Source organism: Pongo pygmaeus, chromosome 1, assembly GCF_028885625.2.
Source record: "Pongo pygmaeus isolate AG05252 chromosome 1, NHGRI_mPonPyg2-v2.0_pri, whole genome shotgun sequence".
Taxonomy (NCBI): Eukaryota; Metazoa; Chordata; class Mammalia; order Primates; family Hominidae; genus Pongo; species Pongo pygmaeus.
The window spans coordinates 104,119,816-104,141,799 of NC_072373.2; positions in this window are offsets into that span (position 1 = coordinate 104,119,816).

Here is a 21,984-nt window from a genome sequence, read left to right on the forward strand (position 1 = left end):
GTGAGTTGAATGCACTCATCACAAAGAAGTTTCTGAAAATGCTTCTATCTAGTTTTTACGTGAAGATATTTCCTTTTCCAGCTTTGGCCTCAAACAGCTCCAAATGTGCACTTGCAGATTCTACAAAAAGAGAGTTTCAAAACTCTTCTATCAAAAAGAAGGTTCAACTCTGTGAGTAGAATGCACACATCCCAAAGAAGTTTCTCAGAATGCTTCTGTCTAGTTTTTATGTGAAGATATTTCCTTTTCCATCATATGCCACAAAGCGCTCCAAATAAACCCTTGCAGATTCTGCAAAAGGAGTGTTTCCAAACTGCTCTATCAAAAGGAATGTTCAAGTCTGTGAGTTGAATGCTCTTATCACACAGAAATTTCTGAGAATGCCTCTGTCTAGTTTTTAGATGAAGACATTTTATTTCCCAGCATACGCTTCAAAGCGTTCCAAATATTCACTTGCGAATTCCGCAAAAAGAGTGTTTCAGTACTACTCTTTCAAAAGCAACGTTCAAGACTGTGAGTTGAATGCACTCATCACAAAGAAGTTTTTGAGAATGCTTCTGTGTAGTTGTTATTTGAAGACATTTCCTTTTCCAACGTTGGCCTCAAAGCGCTCGAAATAAACACTTGCAGATTCTACTAAAGGAGTGTTTCCAAACTGTCCTATCAAAAGGAACGTTCAAGTCTCTAGGTTGAATGCATTCATCACACAGAAGTTTCTGACAATGCTTCTGTGTAGTTTTTATGAGAAGTTATTTCCTTTTCCAGTGTAGGCATCAAAGCGCTCCAAATAAACACTTGCAGATTTTACAAAAGGGTTTTTCAAAACAGTAATATCCAAAGGAACGTTCAAGGCTGTGAGTTGAATGCACTCATCACACAGAAGTTTCTCAGAATGCTTCTGTCTAGTTTTTATTTGAAGATATTTCCTTTTCCAGCATAGGCCTCAAAGCGCTCTAAATAAACACTTGCAGATTCTACAAAAGGAGTGTTTCCAAACTGCTCTATCCACAGGAATGTTCAAGTCTGTGAGTTGAATGCACTCATCACACAGAAGTTTCTGAGAATGCTTCTGTCTTGTTTTTAGGTGAAGATGTTTCATTTCCCAGCATAGGCCTCAAAGCGTTCCAAATATCTACCTGCAGATTCCACAAAAAGAGGGTTTCAGAACTGCTCTTTCAAAAGGAACGTTCAAGTCTGGGAGTTGAACGCACTCATCACAAAGAAGTTTTTGAGAATGCTTCTGTGTAGTTGTTATTTGAAGATATTTCCTTTTCCATCATTGGCCTCAAAGGGCTCGAAATAAACACTTGCAGATTCTACTAAAAGAGTGTTTCAAAACTGTCCTATGAAAAGAACGTTCAAGTTTGAGAGTTGAATGAGCTCATCACACAGAAGTTTCTGAGAATGCTTCTGTCTAGTTTTTATGTGAAGACATATCCTTTTCCAGCATTGGCCTCAGAGCGCTCCAAGTAAACACTTGCAGATTCTACAAAAGGAGTGTTTCCAAACTGCTCTATCGATAGGGGTGTTCAAGTCTGTGAGTTGAATGCACTCATCACACAGTAGTTTCTGAGAATGCTTCTCTCTTGTTTTTAGGTGAAGATATTTCATTTACCAGCATAGGCCTCAAAGCGCTCCAAATATCTACTTGCGAATTCTACAAAAAGAGTGTTTCAAAACTGCTCTTTCTAAAGGAAGGTTCAAGTCTGTGAGTTTAATGCACTCATCACCAGGAAGTATCTCAGAATGATTCTGTGTAGTTTTTATGTGAAGATATTTCCTTTCCCACCATAGGCCTCAAAGCACTCCAAATAAACACTTGCAGATTCTACAAAAGGAGTGTTTCCAAACTGCTGTATCGAAAGGAATGTTCAAGGCTGTGAGTTGAATGCACTCATCACACAGAAGTTTCTGAGAATGCTTCTGTGTAGTTGTTATTTGAAGACATTTCCTTTTCCATCTTTGGTCTCAAAGGACTCGAAATATACACTTGCAGATTCTACTAAAGGAGTGTTTCAAAAGTGTCCTATAGAAAGGAACGTTCAACCTTGTGAGTTGAATGAACTCATCAAGCAGAATTTTCTGAGAATGCTTCTGTCTAGTTTTTATGTGAAGATATTTCCTTTTCAGGCATAGGCCTGAGAGCGCTCCAAATAAACACTTGCAGATTCTACAAAAGGAGTGTTTCCAAACTGCTCTATCGAAGGGAATATTCAAGTCTGTGAGTTGAAAGCACTCATCACACAGAAGTTTCTGAGAATGCTTCTCAGTTGTTTTTACGTGAAGATATTTCATTTCCCAGCATAGGCCTCAAAGCGCTCCAAATATCTACCTGCAGATTCTACAAAAAGAGTCTTTCAAAACTGCTCTTTCAAAAGGAAGGTTGAAGTCTGTGAGTTGAGTGCACTCATCACAAAGAAGTATCTCAGAATGGTTCTGTGTAGTTTTTATGTGAAGATATTTCCTTTTCCAGCATAGGCCTCAAAGCACTAGAAATAAACATTTGCAGATTCTACACATGGAGTGTTTCCAAACTGCTCTATCGAAAGGAATGTTCAAGTCTGTGAGTTGAATGCACTCATCACACAGAAGTTTCTGAGAATGCTTCTCTCCTGTTTTTAGGTGAAGATATTTCATTTCCCAGCATAGGCCTCAAAGCGCCCCAAATGTCTACTTGCAGATTCTACAAAAAGAGTGTTTCAAAGCTGCTCTTTCCAAAGGAAGGTTCAAGTCTCTGAGTTGAATGCACTCATCACAAAGAGGTTTCTGACAATGCTTCTGTGTAGTTGTTATTTGAAGATATTTCCTTTTCCATCATTGGCCTCAAAGGGCTCGAAATAAACACTTGCAGATTGTACTAAAAGGGTGTTTCAAAACTGTCCTATGAAAAGAACGTTCAAGTTTGAGAGTTGAATGAGCTCATCACACAGAAGTTTCTGAGAATGCCTCTCTCTTGTTTTTAGATGAAGATATTTCATTTCCCAGCTTAGGCCTCAAAGCGCTCGAAATATCTACTTGCAGATTCTACAAAAAGAGTGTTTCAAAACTGCTCTTTCAAAAGGAAACTTCATGTCTGTGAGTTGAATGCACTCATCAACAAGAAGTATCTCAGAATGGTTCTGTGTAGATTTTATGTGAAGATATTTCCTTTTCCAGCATAGGCCTCAAAGCACTCCAAATAAACACTTGCAGATTCTACAAAAGGAGTGTTTCCAAACTGCTCTATCGAAGGGAATATTCAAGTCTGTGAGTTGAATGCACTCATCACACAGTAGTTTCTGAGAATGCTTCTCTCTTGTTTTTAGGTGAAGATATTTCGTTTCCCAGCACAGGCCTCAAAGCGCTCCAAATCTCTACTAGCAGATTCTACAAAAAGAGTGTTTCAAAACTGCTCTTTCAAAAGGAAGGTTGAAGTCTGTGAGTTGAATGCACTCATCACCAAGAAGTATCTCAGAATGCTTCTGTGTAGTTTGTATGTGAAGATATTTCCTTTTCCAGCATAGGCCTCAAAGCACTCCAAATAAACACTTGCAGATTTTACAAAAGGAGTGTTTCCAAACTGCTCTATTGAAAGGAATGTTCAAGTCTGTGAGTTGAATGCACTCATCACACAGAAGTTTCTGAGATTGCTTCTCTCCTGTTTTTAGGTGAAGATATTTCATTTCCCAGCATAGGCCTCAAAGCGCTCCAAATGTCTACTTGCAGATTCTACAAAAAGAGTGTTTCAAAACTGCTCTTTCCAAAGGAAGGTTCAAGTCTGTGAGTTGAATGCACTCATCACAAAGAAGTTTCTGAGAATACTTCTGTGTAGTTGTTATTTGAAGATATTTCCTTTTCAATCTTTGGCCTCAAAGGGCTCGAAATAAACACCTGCAGATTCTACTAAAGGAGTGTTTCAAAAGTGTCCTATAGAAAGGAACGTTCAACTTTGTGAGTTGAATGAACTCATCACACAGAAGTTTCTGAGAATGCTTCTGTCTAGTTTTTATGTGAAGATATTTCCTTTTCCAGCATAGGCCTCAGAGCGCTCCAAATAAACACTAGCAGATTCTACAAAAGGAGTGTTTCCAAACTGCTCTATCGAAAGGAATGTTCAAGTCTGTGAGTTGAATGCACTCATCACACAGAAGTTTCTGAGAATGCTTCTCTCTTGTTTTTAGGTGAAGGTATATCATTTCCCAGCATAGGCCTCAAAGCGCTCCAAATATCTACTTGCGGAATCTACAAAAAGTGTGTTTCAAAACTGCTCTTTCTAAAGGAAGGTTCAAGTTTGTTAGTTGAATGCACTCATCACCAGGATGTATCTCAGAATGCCTCTGTGTAGTTTTTAGGTGAAGATATTTCCTTTTCCAGCAGAGGCCTCAAAGCACCCCAAATAAACACTTGCAGATACTACAAAAGGAGAGTTTCCAAACTGCTGTATTGAAAGGAATGTTCAAGGCTGTGAGTTGAATGCACGCATCACACAGAAGTTTCTGAGAATGTTTCTCTCTTGTTTTTAGGTGAAGATATTTCATTTCCCTGCATAGGCCTCAAAGCCCTCCAAATGTCTCATTGCAGATTCCACAAAAAGAGTGTTTCAAAACTCCTCTATCAAATGTAAGGTTCAAGTCTGTGAGTTGAATGCCCTCATCACAAAGAAGTTTCTGAGAATGCCTCTCTCTTGTTTTTAGGTGACGATATTTCATTTCCCAGCATAGGCCTCAAAGCGCTCAAAATATCTACTTGGAGATTCTACCAAAAGAGTGTTTCAAAACTGCTCTTTGAAAAGGAAAGTTCAGGTCGGTGAGTTGAATGCACTCATCACCAAGAAGTATCTCAGAATGCTTCTGTGTAGTTTTTATGTGAAGATATTTCCTTTTCCAGCATAGGCCTCAAAGCACTCCAAATAAACCCTTGCAGATTCTACAAAAGGAGTGTTTCCAAACTGCTCTATCAAAAGGAATGTTCAAGTCTGTGAGTTGAATGCACTCATCACCCAGAAGTTTCTGAGAATGTTTCTCTCTCGTTTTTAGATGAAGATATTTCATTTCCCAGCATAGGCCTCAAAGCGCTCCAAATGTCTACTTGCAGATTCAACAAAAAGAGTGTTTCAAAACTGCTCTTTCAAAAGGAAAGTTCAAGTCCGTGAGTTGAATGCACTCATCACAAAGAAGTTTCTGAAAATGCTTCTGTCTTATTTTTAGGTGAAGATATTTCTTTTCCCAGCATAGGCCTCAAAGCGCTCCAAATATCTACTTGCGGATTCTACAAAAAGAGGATTTCCAAACTGCTGTTTCTAAAGGAACGTTGAAGTCTGTGAGTAGAATGGACTCATCACCAGGAAGTATTTCAGAATGCTTCTGTGTAGTTTTTATGTGAAGATATTTCCTCTTCCAGCATAGGCCTCAAAACAGTCTAAATAAACACTTGCAGATTCTACAAAAGGAGTGTTTCCAAACTGCTCTATCGAAAGGAATTTTCAAGTCTGTGAGTTGAATGCACTCATCACACAGAAGTTTCTGAGAATGCTTCTCTCTTGTTTTTAGGTGAAGATATTTCATTTCCTAGCATATGCCTCAAAGCGTTCCAAATGTCTACTTGAAGATTCTACAAAAAGAGTGTTTCAAAACTGCTCTTTCAAAAGGAAGGTTCAAGTCTGTGAGTTGAATGCACTCATCACAAAGAAGTTTCTGAGAATGCTTCTTTGTAGTTGTTATTTGAAGACATTTCCTTTTCCATCATTGGCCTCAAAGGGCTCGAAATAAACAGTTGCGGATTCTCCTAAAAGAGTGTTTCAAAACTGTCCTATCAAAAGGAACGTTCAAGTCTGAGAGTTGAATGAGCTCATCACACAGAAGGTTCTGAGAACGCTTCTGTCTAGTTTTTATGTGAAGATATTTCCTTTTCCAGCATAGGCTTCAGAGCGCTCCAAATAAACACTTGCATATTCTACAAAAGGAGTGTTTCCAAACTGCTCTATCGAAAGGAATGTTCAAGTCGGTGAGTTGAATGCACTCATCACCCAGAAGTTTCTGAGAATGTTTCTCTCTTGTTTTTAGGTGAAGTTATTTCATTTCCCAGCATAGGCCTCAAAGCGCTCCAAATATCTACTTGCGGATTCAACAAAAAGAGTGTTTCCAAACTGCTCTTTCTAAAGGAACGTTCAAGTCTGTGAGTGGAATGCACTCAGAATCAGGAAGTATCTCAGAATGCTTCTGTGTAGTTTTTATGTGAAGATATTTCCATTTCTAGCATAGGCCTCAAAGCACTCCAAATAAACACTTGCAGATTCTACAAAGGGAGTTTTTCCAAACTGCTCTATTGAAAGGAATGTTCAAGTCTGTGAGTTGAATGCACTCATCACACAGAAGTTCCTGAGAATGTTTCTCTCTTGTTTTTAGGTGAAGACATTCCATTTCCCAGCATAGGCCTCAAAGCGCTCCAAATGTCTACTTGCAGATTCTACAAAAAGAGTGTCTCAAAACTGCTCTTTCCAAAGGAAGGTTCAAGTCTGTGATTTGAATGCACTCATCACAAAGAAATTTCTGAGAATGCTTCTGTGTAGTTGTTATTTGAATACATTTCCTTTTCAATCTTTGGCCTCAAAGGGCTCGAAATAAACACTTGCAGATTCTACTAAAGGAGTGTTTCAAAAGTGTCCTATAGAAAGGAACGTTCAACTTTGTGAGCTGAATGTGCTCATCACGCAGAAGTTTCTGAGAATGCTTCTGTCTTGTTTTTATGTGAAGATATTTCCTTTTCCAGCATAGGCCTCAGAGCGCTGCAAATAAACACTTGCAGATTCTACAAAAGGAGTGTTTCCAAACTGCTCTATCGAAGGGAATATTCAAGTCTGTGAGTGGAACGCACTCATCCCACAGTTGTTTCTGAGAATGCTTCTCTCTTGTTTTTAGGTGAAGATATTTCATTTCCCAGCATAGGACTCAAAGCGCTCCAAATATCTACTTGCAGATTCTACAAAAAGAGTGTTTCAAAACTGCTCTTTCCAAAGGAAGGTTCAAGTCTGTGAGTTGAACGCACTCATCACAAAGAAGTTTCTGAGAATGCTTCTGTGTAGTTGTTATTTGAAGATATTTCCTTTTCCATCATTGGCCTCAAAGGGCTCGAAATAAACACTTGCAGATTCTACTAAAAGAGTGTTTCAAAACTGTCCTATGAAAAGAACGTTCAAGTTTGAGAGTTGAATGAGCTCATCACACAGAAGTTTCTGAGAATGCTTCTGTCTAGTTTTTATGTGAAGACATTTCCTTTTCCAGAATAGGCCTCAGAGCGCTCCAAGTAAACACTTGCAGATTCTACAAAAGGAGTGTTTCCAAACTGCTCTATCGATAGGAGTGTTCAAGTCTGTGAGTTGAATGCACTCATAGCACAAAAGTTTCTGAGAATGCTTCTCTCTTATTTTTAGGTGAAGATATTTCATTTACCAGCATAGGCCTCAAAGCGCTCCAAATATCGACTTGCGGATTCTACAAAAAGAGTGTTTCAAAACTGCTCTTTCTAAAGGAAGGTTCAAGTCTGTGAGTTGAATGCACTCATCTCCAGGAAGTATCTCAGAACGATTCGGTGTAGTTTTTATGTGAAGATATTTCCTTTTCCGCCATAGGCCTCAAAGCACCCAAAATAAACACTTGCAGATTCTACAAAAGGAGTGTTTCCAAACTGCTCTATCGAAAGGAATGTTCAAGGTTGTGAGTTGAATGCACTCATGAAACAGAAGTTTCTGAGAATGCTTCTCTCTTGTTTTTAGGTGAAGATATTTCATTTCCCAGCTTAGGCCTCAAAGCCCTCCAAATGTCTCCTTGCAGATCCTACAAAAATAGGGTTTCAAAACTCCTCTTTCAAAAGTAAGGCTCAAGTCTGTGAGTTGAATGCCCTCATCACAAAGAAGTTTCCGAGAATGCCTCTCTCTTGTTTTTAGGTGAAGATACTTCATTTCCCAGCATAGGCCTCAAAGCGCTCCAAATATCTACTTGCAGATTCTACAAAAAGAGTGTTTCAAAACTGCTCTTTCAAAAGGAAAGTTCAGGTCTGTGAGTTGAATGCACTCATCACCAAGAAGTATCTCAGAATACTTCTGTGTAGTTTTAATGTGAAGATATTTCCTTTTCCAGCATAGGCCTCAAAGCACTCCAAATAAACACTTGCAGATTCTACAAAAAGAGTGTTTCAAAACTCCTCTTTCAAAAGGAAGGTTCAAGTCTCTGAGTTGAATGCCCTCATCACAAAGAAGTTTCTGAGAATGCCTCTCTCTAGTTTTTATGTGAAGACATTTCCTTTTCCAGCATAGGCCTCAGAGCGCTCCAAAAAAACACTTGCAGATTCTACAAAAGGAGTGTTTCCAAACTGCTCTATCGAAAGGAATGTTCAAGTCTGTGAGTTGAATGCACTCATCACACAGAAGTTTCTGAGAATGCTTCTCTCTTGTTTTTAGGTGAAGATATGTCATTTCCCAACATAGGCCTCAAAGCGCTCCAAATATCTAATTGCGGACTCTACAAAAAGTGTGTTTCACAACTGCTCTTTTTAAAGGAAGGTTCAAGTCTGTGAGTTGAATGCACTCATCACCAGGAAGTATCTCACAATGCTTCTGTGTAGTTTTTATATGAAGATATTTCCTTTTCCAGCATAGGACTCAAAGCTCCCCAAATAAACACTTGCAGATTCTACAAAAGGAGTGTTTCCAAACTGCTCTATCGAAAGGAAAGTTCAAGGCTGTGAGTTGAATGCACGCATCACACAGAGGTTTCTGAGAATGCTTCTCTCTTGTTTTTAGGTGAAGATATTTCATTTCCAAGCATAGGCCTCAAAGCGCTCCATATATCTACTTGCAGAGTCTACAAAAAGAGTGTTTCAAAACTGCTCTTTCAAAAGGAAGGTTGAAGTCTGTGAGTTGAATGCACTCATCACCAAGAAGTATCTCAGAATGCTTCTGTGTAGTTTGTATGTGAAGATATTTCCTTTTCCAGCATAGGCCTCAAAGCACTCCAAATAAACACTTGCAGATTCTACAAAAGGAGTGTTTCCAAACTGCTCTATCAAAAGGAATGTTCAAGTCTGTGAGTTGAATACACTCATCACACAGAAGTTTCTGAGAATGTTTCTCTCTTGTTTTTAGGTGAAGATATTGCATTTCCCAGGATAGGCCTCAAAGCGCTCCAAATGTCTACTTGCAGATTCTACAAAAAGAGTGTTCCAAAACTGCTCTTTCAAAAGGAAGGTTCAAGTCTGTGAGTTGAATGCACTCATCACAAAGAAGTTTCTGAGAATGCTTCTGTCTAGTTGTTATTTGAAGACATTTCCTTTTCAATCTTCGGCCTCAAAGGGCTCGAAATAAACACTTGCAGATTCTACTAAAGGAGTGTTTCAAAAGTGTCCTATAGAAAGGAACGTTCAACTTTGTGAGTTGAATGAACTCATCACGCAGAAGTTTCTGAGAATGCTTCTGTCTAGTTTTTATGTGAAGATATTTCCTTTTCCAGCATAGGCCTCAGAGCGCTCCAAATAAACACTTGCAGATTCTACAAAAGGAGTGTTTCCAAACTGCTCTATCGAAGGGAATATTCAAGTCTGTGAGTTGAATGCACTCATCACACAGAAGTTTCTGAGAATGCTTCTGTCTTGTTTTTAGGTGAAGATATTTCATTTCCCATCATAGGCCTCAAAGCGCTCCAAATATCTACTTGCAGATCCTACAAAAAGAATGTTTCAAAACTGCTCTTTCCAAAGGAAAGTTCAGGTCTGTGAGTTGAATGCACTCATCCGAAGAAGTATCTTAGAATGCTTCTGTGTAGTTTTATTGTGAAGATATTTCCTTTTCCAGCTTAGGCCTCAAAGCACTCCAAATAAACACTAGCAGATTCTACAAAAAGAGTGTTTCAAAACTCCTCTTTCAAAAGGAATGTTCAAGTCTCTGAGTTGAATGCCCTCATCACAAAGAAGTTTCTGAGAATGCCTCTCTCTTGTTTTTAGGTGAAGATATTTCATTTCCCAGCATAGGCCTCAAAGCACTCTCAATATCTACTTGCAGATTCTACAAAAAGAGAGTTTCAAAACTGCTCTTTCAAAAGGAAAGTTCAGGTTTGTGAGTTGAATGCACTCATCACCAAGAAGTATCTCAGAATGCTTCTGTGTAGTTTTTATGTGAAGATATTTCCTTTCCAGCATAATCCTCAAAGCACTCCAAATAAACACTTGCAGATTCTACAAAACGAGTGTTTCCAAACTGCTCTATCAAAAGGAATGTTCAAGTCTGTGAGTTGAATGCACCCATCATCCAGAAGTTTCTGAGAATGTTTCTCTCTTGTTTTTAGGTGAAGATATTTCATTTCAAAGCATAGGCCTCAAAGCGCTCAAAATGTCTACTTGCAGATTCAACAAAAAGAGTGTTTCAAAACTGCTCTTTCAAAAGGAAGGATCAAGTCTGTGAGTTGAATGCACTCATCGCAAAGAAGTTTCTGTGAATGCTTCTTTGTAGTTTTTATTTGAAGACATTTCCTTTTCCATCATTGGCCTCAAAGGGCTCGAAATAAACAGTTGCAGATTCTACTAAAGGAGTGTTTCAAAACTGTCCTATCAAAAGGAACGTTCAAGTCTGTGAGTTGAATGAACTCATCACACCGAAGTTTCTGAGAATGCCTCTGTCTAGTTTTTATGTGAAGATATTTCCTTTTCCGGCATAGGCCTCAGAGGGCTCCAAATAAACACTTGCAGATTCTACAAAAGGACTGTTTCCAAACTGCTCTATCGAAAGGAATGTTCAAGTCTGTGAGTTGAATGCACTCATCACACAGAAGTTTCTGAGAATGTTTCTCTCTTGTTTTTAGGTGAAGATATTTCATTTCCAGGCATAGGCCTCAAAGCGCTCCAAATGTCTACTTGCAGATTCTACAAAAAGAGTGTTTCAAAACTGCTCTTTCAAAAGGAAGGTTGAAGTCTGTGAGTTGAATGAACTCATCACAAAGAAGTATCTCAGAATGCTTCTGTGTAGTTTTTATGTGAAGAGATTTCCTTTTCCAGCATAGGCCTCAAAGCACTCCAAATAAACACTTGCAGATTCTACAAAAGGAGTGTTTCCAAACTGCTCTATCGAAAGGAATGTTCAAGTCTGTGAGTTGAATGCACTCATCACACAGAAGTTTCTGAGAATGCTTCTCTCCTGTTTTTAGGTGAAGATATTTCATTTCCCAGCATAGGCCTCAAAGCCCTCCAAATGTCTACTTGCAGATTCTACAAAAAGAGTGTTTCAAAACTGCTCTTTCCAAAGGAAGGTTCAAGTCTGTGAGTTGAATGCACTCATCACAAAGAAGTTTCTGAGAATGCTTCTGTGTAGTTGTTATTTGAAGACATTTCCTTTTCAATCTTTTGCCTCAAAGGGCTAGAAATAAACACTTGAAGATTCTACTAAAGGAGTGTTTCAAAAGTGTCCTATAGAAAGGAACGTTCAACTTTGTGAGTTGAATGAACTCATCCCAAAGAAGTTTCTGAGAATACTTCTGTCTAGTTTTTATGTGAAGATATTTCCTTTTCCAGCATAGGCCTCAAAGCACTAGAAATAAACACTTGCAGATTCTACAAAAGGAGTGTTTCCAAACTGCTCTATCGAAGGGAATATTCAAGTCTGTGAGTTGAATGCACTCATCACAAAGTAGTTTCTGAGAATGCTTCTCTCTTGTTTTTACGTGAAGATTTTTCATTTCCCAGCATAGGCCTCAAAACGCTCCAAATATCTACTTACAGATTCTACAAAAAGAGTGTTTCAAAACTGCTCTTTCAAAAGGAAGGTTGAAGTCTGTGGCTTGAATGCACTCATCAGCAAGAAGTATCTCAGAATGCTTCTGTGTAGTTTTTATGTGAAGATAGTTTCTTTTCCAGCATAGGCCTCAAAGCACTCCAAATAAACACTTGCAGATTCTACAAAAGGAGTGTTTCCAAACTGCTCTATCGAAAGGAATGTTCAAGTCTGTGAGTTGAATGCACTCATCACACTGAAGTTTGTGAGAATGCTTCTCTCCTCTTTTTAGGTGAAGATATTTCATTTCCCAGCATAGGCCTCAAAGCGCTCCAAATGTCTACTTGCAGATTCTACAAAAACAGTGCTTCAAAACTGCTCTTTCCAAAGGAAGGTTCAAGTCTGTGAGTTGAATGCACTCATCACAAAGAAGTTTCTGAGAATGCTTCTGTGTAGTTGTTATTTGAAGACATTTCCTTTTCCATCATTGGCCTCAAAGGGCTCGAAATAAACACTTGCAGATTCTACTAAAAGAGTGTTTCAAAACTGTCCTATCAAGAGAACGTTCATGTTTGAGAGTTGAATGAGCTCATCACAAAGAAGTTTCTGAGAATGCTTCTGTCTAGTTTTTATGTGAAGATATTTCCTTTTCCAGCATAGGCCTCAGAGCGCTCCAAATAAACACTTGCAGATTCTACAAAAGGAGTGTTCCCAAACTGCTCTATCGAAGGAAATGTTCAAGTCTGTGAGTTGAATGCACTCATCACACAGAAGTTTCTGAGAATGCTTCTGTCTAGTTTTTATGTGAAGATATTTCCTTTTCAGGCATAGGCCTCAGAGCGCTCCAAATAAACACTTGCAGATTCTACAAAAGCAGTGTTTTCAAACTGCTCTATCGATAGGAGTGTTCAAGTCTGTGAGTTGAATGCACACATCACACAGAAGTTTCTGAGAATGCTTCTCTCTTGTTTTTAGGTGAAGATATTTCATTTACCAGCATAGGCCTCAAAGCGCTCCAAATATCTACTTGCGGATTGTACAAAAAGAGTGTTTCAAAACTGCTCTTTCTAAAGGAAGGTTCAAGTCTGTGAGTTGAATGCACTCATCACCAGGAAGTATCTCAGAATGATTCTGTGTGGTTTTTATGTGAAGATATTTCCTTTTCCACCATAGGCCTCAAAGCACCCCAAAAAAACACTTGCAGATTCTACAAAAGGAGTGTTTCCAAACTGCTCTATCGAAAGGAATGTTGAAGGCTGTGAGTTGAATGCACTCATCACACAGAAGTTTCTGAGAATGCTTCTCTCTTCTTTTTAGGTGAAGATATTTCATTTCCCAGCTTAGGCCTCAAAGCCCTCCAAATGTCCCCTTGCAGATTCTACAAAAAGAGTGTTTCAAAACTCCTCTTTCAAAAGTAAGGCTCAAGTCTGTGAGTTGAATGGCCTCATCACAAAGAAGTTTCCGAGAATGCCTCTCTCTTGTTTTTAGGTGAAGATATTTCATTTCCCAGCATAGGCCTCAAAGCGCTCCAAATATCTACTTGGAGATTCTACAAAAAGAGTGTTTCAAAACTGCTCTTTCAAAAGGAATTTCATGTCTCTGAGTTGAATGCACTCATCACCAAGTGGTATCTCAGAATACTTCTGTGTAGTTTTCATGTGAAGATATTTCCTTTTCCAGCACAGGCCTCAAAGCACTCCAAATAAACACTTGCAGATTCTAGAAAAAGAGTGTTTCAAAACTCCTCTTTCAAAAGGAAGGTTCAAGTCTCTGAGTTGAATGCCCTCATCACAAAGAAGTTTCTGAGAATGCCTCTCTCTTGTTTTTAGGTGAAGATATTTCATTTCCCAGCATAGGCCTCAAAGCGCTCGAATTATCTACTTGCAGATTCTACAAAAAGAGTGTTTCAAAACTGCTCTTTAAAAAGGAAAGTTCAGGTCCGTGAGTTGAATGCACTCATCACCAAGAAGTATCTCAGAATGCTTCTGTGTAGTTTTTATGTGAAGATATTTCCTTTCCAGCATAAGCCTCAAAGCACTCCAAATAAACACTTGCAGATTCTACAAAAGGTATGTTTCCAAACTGCTCTATCGAAAGGAATGTTCCAGTCTGTGAGTTGAATGCACCCATCATCCAGAAGTTTCTGAGAATGTTTCTCTCTTGTTTTTAAGTGAAGATATTTCATTTCCCAGCATAGGCCTCAAAGCGCTCAAAATGTCTACTTGCAGATTCAACAAAAAGAGTGTTTCAAAACTGCTCTTTCAAAAGGAAGGTTCAAGTCTGTGAGTTGAATGCACTCCTCGCAAAGAAGTTTCTGACAATGCTTCCTTGTAGTTTTCATTTGAAGACATTTCGTTTTCCATCATTGGCCTCAAAGTGCTCGAAATAAACAGTTGCAGATTCTACTAAAGGAGTGTTTCAAAACTGTCCTATCAAAAGGAACGTTCAAGTCTGTGAGTTGAATGAACTCATCACACCGAAGTTTCTGAGAATGCTTCTGTCTAGTTTTTATGTGAAGATATTTCCTTTTCCAGCATAGGCCTCAGAGGGCACCAAATAAACACTTGGAGATTCCACAAAAGGAGTGTTTTCAAACTGCTCCATCAAAAGGAATGTTCAAGTCTGTGAGTTGAATGCACTCATCACACAGAAGTTTCTGAGAATGCTTCTCTCTTGTTTTTAGGTGAAGATATTTCATTTCTCAGCATAGGCCTCAAAGCGCTCCAAGTATCTACTTGCAGATTCTACTAAAAGAGTGTTTCAAAACTGGTCTTTCTAAAGGAAGGTTGAAGTCTGCTAGTTGAATGCACTCATCAAACAGAAGTTTCTGAGAATGCTTCTCTCTTGTTTTTATGTGAAGATATTTCATTTCCCAGCATAGGTCTCAAAGCGCTCCAACTATCTACTTGCAGATTCTACAAAAAGAGTGTTTAAAAACTGCTCTTTCAAAAGGAATTTTCAAGTCTGTGACTTGAATGCACTCATCACCAAGAAGTATCTCAGAATGATTCTGTGTAGTTTGTATGTGAAGATATTTGCTTTTCCAGCATAGGCCTCAAAGCACTCCAAATAAACACCTGCAGATTCTACAAAAGGAGTGTTTCCAAACTGCTCTATCGAAAGGAATGTTCAAGTCTGTGAGTTGAATGCACTCATCACACAGAAGTTTCTGAGAATGTTTCTCTCTTGTTTTTAGGTGAAGATATTTCATTTCCCAGCATAGGCCTCAAAGCGCTCCAAATGTCTACTTGCAGATTCTACAAAAAGAGTGTTTCAAAACTGCTCTTTCAAAAGGAAGGTTCAAGTCTGTGAGTTGAATGCACTCATCACAAAGAAGTTTCTGAGAATGCTTCTGTGTAGTTGTTATTTGAAGACATTTCCTTTTCAACCTTTGGCCTCAAAAGGCTCGAAATAAACACTTGCAGATTCTACTAAAGGAGTGTTTCAAAAGTGTCCTATAGAAAGGAACGTTCAACTTTGTGAGTTGAATGAACTCATCACGCAGAAGTTTCTGAGAATGCTTCTGTCTAGTTTTTATGTGAAGATATTTCCTTTTCCAGCGTAGGCCTCAGAGCGCTCCAAATAAACACTTGCAGATTCTACAAAAGGAGTGTTTGCAAACTGCTCTATCGGAAGAACTGTTCAAGTCTGTGGGTTGAATGCACTCATCACACAGAAGTTTCTGAGAATGCTTCTGTGTAGTTTTTATGTGAAGATAGTTCCTTTTCCAGCATAGGCCTCAAAGCACCCCAAATAAACACTTGCAGATTCTACAAAAGGAGTGTTTCCAAACTGCTCTATCGAAAGGAATGTTCAAGGCTGTGAGTTGAATGCACTCATCACACAGAAGTTTCTGAGAATGCTTCTCTCTTGTTTTTAGGTGAAGATATTACATTTCCCAGCATAGGCCTCAAAGCGCTCCAAATGTCTACTTGCAGATTCTACAAAAAGAGTGTTTCAAAACTGCTCTTTCAAAAGGAAGGTTCAAGTCTGTGAGTTGAAAGCACTCATCACAAAGAAGTTTCTGCGAATGCTTCTGTGTAGTTGTTATTTGAAGACATTTCCTTTTCCATCATTGGCCTCAAAGGGCTCGAAATAAGCACTTGCAGATTCTACTAAAAGAGTGTTTCAAAACTATCCTATGAAAAGAACGTTCAAGTTTCAGAGTTGAATGAGCTCATCACACAGAAGTTTCTGAGAATGCTTCTGTCTAGTTTTTATGTGAAGATATTTCCTTTTCCAGCATAGGCCTCAGAGCGCGGCAAATAAACACTTGCAGATTCTACAAAAGGAGTGTTTCCTAACTGCTCTATCGAAGGGAATATTCAAGTCTGTGAGTTGAATGCACTCATCACAAAGTAGTTTCTGAGAATGCTTCTCTCTTGTTTTTACGTGAAGATATTTCATTTCCCAGCATAGGCCTCAAAACGCTCCAAATATCTACTTACAGATTCTACAAAAAGAGTGTTTCAAAACTGCTCTTTCGAAAGGAAGGTTGAAGTCTGTGGCTTGAATGCACTCATCAGCAAGAAGTATCTCAGAATGCTTCTGTGTAGTTTTTATGTGAAGATAGTTCCTTTTCCAGCATAGGCCTCAAAGCACTCCAAATAAACACTTGCAGATTCTACAAAAGGAGTGTTTCCAAACTGCTCTATCGAAAGGAATGTTCAAGTCTGTGAGTTGAATGCACTCATCACACTGAAGTTTGTGAGAATGCTTCTCTCCTCTTTTTAGGTGAAGATATTTCATTTCCCAGCATAGGCCTCAAAGCGCTCCAAATGTCTACTTGCAGATTCTACAAAAACAGTGCTTCAAAACTGCTCTTTCCAAAGGAAGGTTCAAGTCTGTGAGTTGAATGCACTCATCACAGAGAAGTTTCTGAGAATGCTTCTGTGTAGTTGTTATTTGAAGACATTTCCTTTTCCATCATTGGCCTCAAAGGGCTCGAAATAAACACTTGCAGATTCTACTAAAAGAGTGTTTCAAAACTGTCCTATCAAGAGAACGTTCATGTTTGAGAGTTGAATGAGCTCATCACAAAGAAGTTTCTGAGAATGCTTCTGTCTAGTTTTTATGTGAAGATATTTCCTTTTCCAGCATAGGCCTCAGAGCGCTCCAAATAAACACTTGCAGATTCTACAAAAGGAGTGTTCCCAAACTGCTCTATCGAAGGAAATGTTCAAGTCTGTGAGTTGAATGCACTCATCACACAGAAGTTTCTGAGAATGCTTCTCTCTAGTTTTTATGTGAAGATATTTCCTTTTCAGGCATAGGCCTCAGAGCGCTCCAAATAAACACTTGCAGATTCTACAAAAGCAGTGTTTTCAAACTGCTCTATCGATAGGAGTGTTCAAGTCTGTGAGTTGAATGCACACATCACACAGAAGTTTCTGAGAATGCTTCTCTCTTGTTTTTAGGTGAAGATATTTCATTTACCAGCATAGGCCTCAAAGCGCTCCAAATATCTACTTGCGGATTCTACAAAAAGAGTGTTTCAAAACTGCTCTTTCTAAAGGAAGGTTCAAGTCTGTGAGTTGAATGCACTCATCACCAGGAAGTATCTCAGAATGATTCTGTGTGGTTTTTATGTGAAGATATTTCCTTTTCCACCATAGGCCTCAAAGCACCCCAAATAAACACTTGCAGATTCTACAAAAGGAGTGTTTCCAAACTGCTCTATCGAAAGGAATGTTGAAGGCTGTGAGTTGAATGCACTCATCACACAGAAGTTTCTGAGAATGCTTCTCTCTTCTTTTTAGGTGAAGATATTTCATTTCCCAGCTTAGGCCTCAAAGCCCTCCAAATGTCCCCTTGCAGATTCTACAAAAAGAGTGTTTCAAAACTCCTCTTTCAAAAGTAAGGCTCAAGTCTGTGAGTTGAATGGCCTCATCACAAAGAAGTTTCCGAGAATGCCTCTCTCTTGTTTTTAGGTGAAGATATTTCATTTCCCAGCATAGGCCTCAAAGCGCTCCAAATATCTACTTGGAGATTCTACAAAAAGAGTGTTTCAAAACTGCTCTTTCAAAAGGAATTTCATGTCTCTGAGTTGAATGCACTCATCACCAAGTGGTATCTCAGAATACTTCTGTGTAGTTTTCATGTGAAGATATTTCCTTTTCCAGCATAGGCCTCAAAGCACTCCAAATAAACACTTGCAGATTCTAGAAAAAGAGTGTTTCAAAACTCCTCTTTCAAAAGGAAGGTTCAAGTCTCTGAGTTGAATGCCCTCATCACAAAGAAGTTTCTGAGAATGCCTCTCTCTTGTTTTTAGGTGAAGATATTTCATTTCCCAGCATAGGCCTCAAAGCGCTCGAATTATCTACTTGCAGATTCTACAAAAAGAGTGTTTCAAAACTGCTCTTTAAAAAGGAAAGTTCAGGTCCGTGAGTTGAATGCACTCATCAGCAAGAAGTATCTCAGAATGCTTCTGTGTAGTTTTTATGTGAATATATTTCCTTTCCAGCATAAGCCTCAAAGCACTCCAAATAAACACTTGCAGATTCTACAAAAGGTATGTTTCCAAACTGCTCTATCGAAAGGAATGTTCCAGTCTGTGAGTTGAATGCACCCATCATCCAGAAGTTTCTGAGAATGTTTCTCTCTTGTTTTTAGGTGAAGATATTTCATTTCCCAGCATAGGCCTCAAAGCGCTCAAAATGTCTACTTGCAGATTCAACAAAAAGAGTGTTTCAAAACTGCTCTTTCAAAAGGAAGGTTCAAGTCTGTGAGTTGAATGCACTCTTCGCAAAGAAGTTTCTGACAATGCTTCTTTGTAGTTTTCATTTGAAGACATTTCGTTTTCCATCATTGGCCTCAAAGTGCTCGAAATAAACAGTTGCAGATTCTACTAAAGGAGTGTTTCAAAACTGTCCTATCAAAAGGAACGTTCAAGTCTGTGAGTTGAATGAACTCATCACACCGAAGTTTCTGAGAATGCTTCTGTCTAGTTTTTATGTGAAGATATTTCCTTTTCCAGCATAGGCCTCAGAGGGCACCAAATAAACACTTGGAGATTCCACAAAAGGAGTGTTTTCAATCTGCTCCATCAAAAGGAATGTTCAAGTCTGTGAGTTGAATGCACTCATCACACAGAAGTTTCTGAGAATGCTTCTCTCTTGTTTTTAGGTGAAGATATTTCATTTCTCAGCATAGGCCTCAAAGCGCTCCAAGTATCTACTTGCAGATTCTACTAAAAGAGTGTTTCAAAACTGGTCTTTCTAAAGGAAGGTTGAAGTCTGCCAGTTGAATGCACTCATCAAACAGAAGTTTCTGAGAATGCTTCTCTCTTGTTTTTATGTGAAGATATTTCATTTCCCAGCATAGGTCTCAAAGCGCTCCAACTATCTACTTGCAGATTCTACAAAAAGAGTGTTTCAAAACTGCTCTTTCAAAAGGAATTTTCAAGTCTGTGACTTGAATGCACTCATCACCAAGAAGTATCTCAGAATGATTCTGTGTAGTTTGTATGTGAAGATATTTGCTTTTCCAGCATAGGCCTCAAAGCACTCCAAATGAACACCTGCAGATTCTACAAAAGGAGTGTTTCCAAACTGCTCTATCGAAAGGAGTGTTCAAGTCTGTGAGTTGAATGCACTCATCACACAGAAGTTTCTGAGAATGTTTCTCTCTTGTTTTTAGGTGAAGATATTTCATTTCCCAGCATAGGCCTCAAAGCGCTCCAAATGTCTACTTGCAGATTCTACAAAAAGAGTGTTTCAAAACTGCTCTTTCAAAAGGAAGGTTCAAGTCTGTGAGTTGAATGCACTCATCACAAAGAAGTTTCTGAGAATGCTTCTGTGTAGTTGTTATTTGAAGACATTTCCTTTTCAATCTTTGGCCTCAAAAGGCTCGAAATAAACACTTGCAGATTCTACTAAAGGAGTGTTTCAAAAGTGTCCTATAGAAAGGAACGTTCAACTTTGTGAGTTGAATGAACTCATCACGCAGAAGTTTCTGAGAATGCTTCTGTCTAGTTTTTATGTGAAGATATTTCCTTTTCCAGCGTAGGCCTCAGAGCGCTCCAAATAAACACTTGCAGATTCTACAAAAGGAGTGTTTGCAAACTGCTCTATCGGAAGAACTGTTCAAGTCTGTGGGTTGAATGCACTCATCACACAGAAGTTTCTGAGAATGCTTCTGTGTAGTTTTTATTTGAAGATATTTCCTTTTCCAGCATAGGCCACAAAGCACCCCAAATAAACACTTGCAGATTCTACAAAAGGAGTGTTTCCAAACTGCTCTATCGAAAGGAATGTTCAAGGCTGTGAGTTGAATGCACTCATCACACCGAAGTTTCTGAGAATGCTTCTCTGTTGTTTTTAGGTGAAGATATTTCATTTCCCAGCATAGGCCTCAAAGCCCTCCAAATATCTCCTTGCAGATTCTACAAAAAGAGTGTTTCAAAACTCCTCTTTCAAAAGTAAGGCTCAGGTCTGTGAGTTGAATGCCCTCATCACAAAGAAGTTTCCGAGCATGCCTCTCTCTTGTTTTTAGATGAAGATATTTCATTTCCCAGCCTAGGCCTCAAAGCGCTCCGAATATCTACTTGCAGATTCTACAAAAAGAGTGTTTCAAAACTGCTCTTTCAAAAGGAAAGTTCACGTCTGTGAGGTGAATGCACTCATTACCAAGAAGTATCTCAGAATGCTTCTGTGTAGTTTTAATGTGAAGATATTTCCTTTTCCAGCATAGGCCTCAAAGCACTCCAAATAAACACTTGCAGATTCTACAAAAAGAGTGTTTCAAAACTCCTCTTTCAAAAGGAAGGTTCATGTCTCTGAGTTGAATGCCCTCATCACATAGAAGTTTCTGAGAATGCCTCTCTCTTGTTTTTAGGTGAAGATATTTCATTTCCCAGCATAGGCCTCAAAGCGCTCCAAATATCTACTTGCAGATTCAACAAAAAGAGTGTTTCAAAACTGCTCTTTCAAAAGGAAGGTTCAAGTCTCTGAGTTGAATGGACTCATCACCAAGAAGTATCTCAGAATGCTTCTGTGTAGTTTTTATGTGAAGATATTTCCTTTTCCAGCATAGGCCTCAAAGCACTTCAAATAAACACTTGCAGATTCTACAAAAGGAGTGTTTCCAAACTGCTCTATCAAAAGGAATGTTCAAGTCTGTGAGTTGTATGCACTCATCACACAGAAGTTTCTGAGAATGTTTCTCTCTTGTTTTTAGGTGAAGATATTTCATTTCCCAGCATAGGCCTCAAAGCGCTCTAAATGTCTACTTGCAGATTCTACAAAAAGAGTGTTTCAAAACTGTTCTTTGAAAAGGAAGGTTCAGGTCTGTGAGTTGAATGCACTCATCACAAAGAAGTTTCTGAGAATGCTTCTGTGTAGTTGTTATTTGAAGATATTTCCTTTTCAATCTTTGGCCTCAAAGGGCTCGAAATACACACTTGCAGATTCTACTAAAGGAGTGTTTCAAAAGTGTCCTATAGAAAGGAACGTTCAACTTTGTGAGTTGAATGAACTCATCACGAAGAAGTTTCTGAGAATACTTCTGTCTAGTTTTTATGTGAAGATATTTCCTTTTCCAGCATAGGCCTCAAAGCACTAGAAATAAACACTTGCAGATTCTACAAAAGGAGTGTTTCCAAACTGCTCTATCGAAAGGAATGTTCAAGTCTGTGAGTTGAATGCACTCATCACACAGAAGTTTCTGAGAATGTTTCTCTCTTGTTTTTAGGTGAAGATATTCCATTTCCCAGCATAGGCCTCAAAGCGCTCCAAATGTCTACTTGCAGATTCTACAAAAAGAGTGTTTCAAAACTGCTCTTGGCAAAGGAAAGTTCAAGTCTGTGAGTTGAATGCACTCATCACAAAGAAGTTTCTGAGAATGCTTCTGTGTAGTTGTTATTTGAAGACATTTGCTTTTCCATCTTTGGTCTCAAAGGACTCGAAATATACAGTTGCAGATTCTACTAATGGAGTGTTTCAAAAGTGTCCTATGGAAAGGAACGTTCAACCTTGTGAGTTGAATGAACTCATCACGCAGAAGTTTCTGAGAATGCTTCTGTCGAGTTTTTATGTGAAGATATTTCCTTTTCCAGCATAGGCCCCAGAGCGCTGCAAATAAACTCTTGCAGATTCTACAAAAGGAGTGTTTCCAAACTGCTCTATCGAAAGGAATATTCAAGTCTGTGAGTTGAATGCACTCATCACACAGTAGTTTCTGAGAATGCTTCTCTCTTGTTTTTAGGTGAAGATATTTCATTTCCCAGCATAGGCCTCAAAGCGCTCCAAATATCT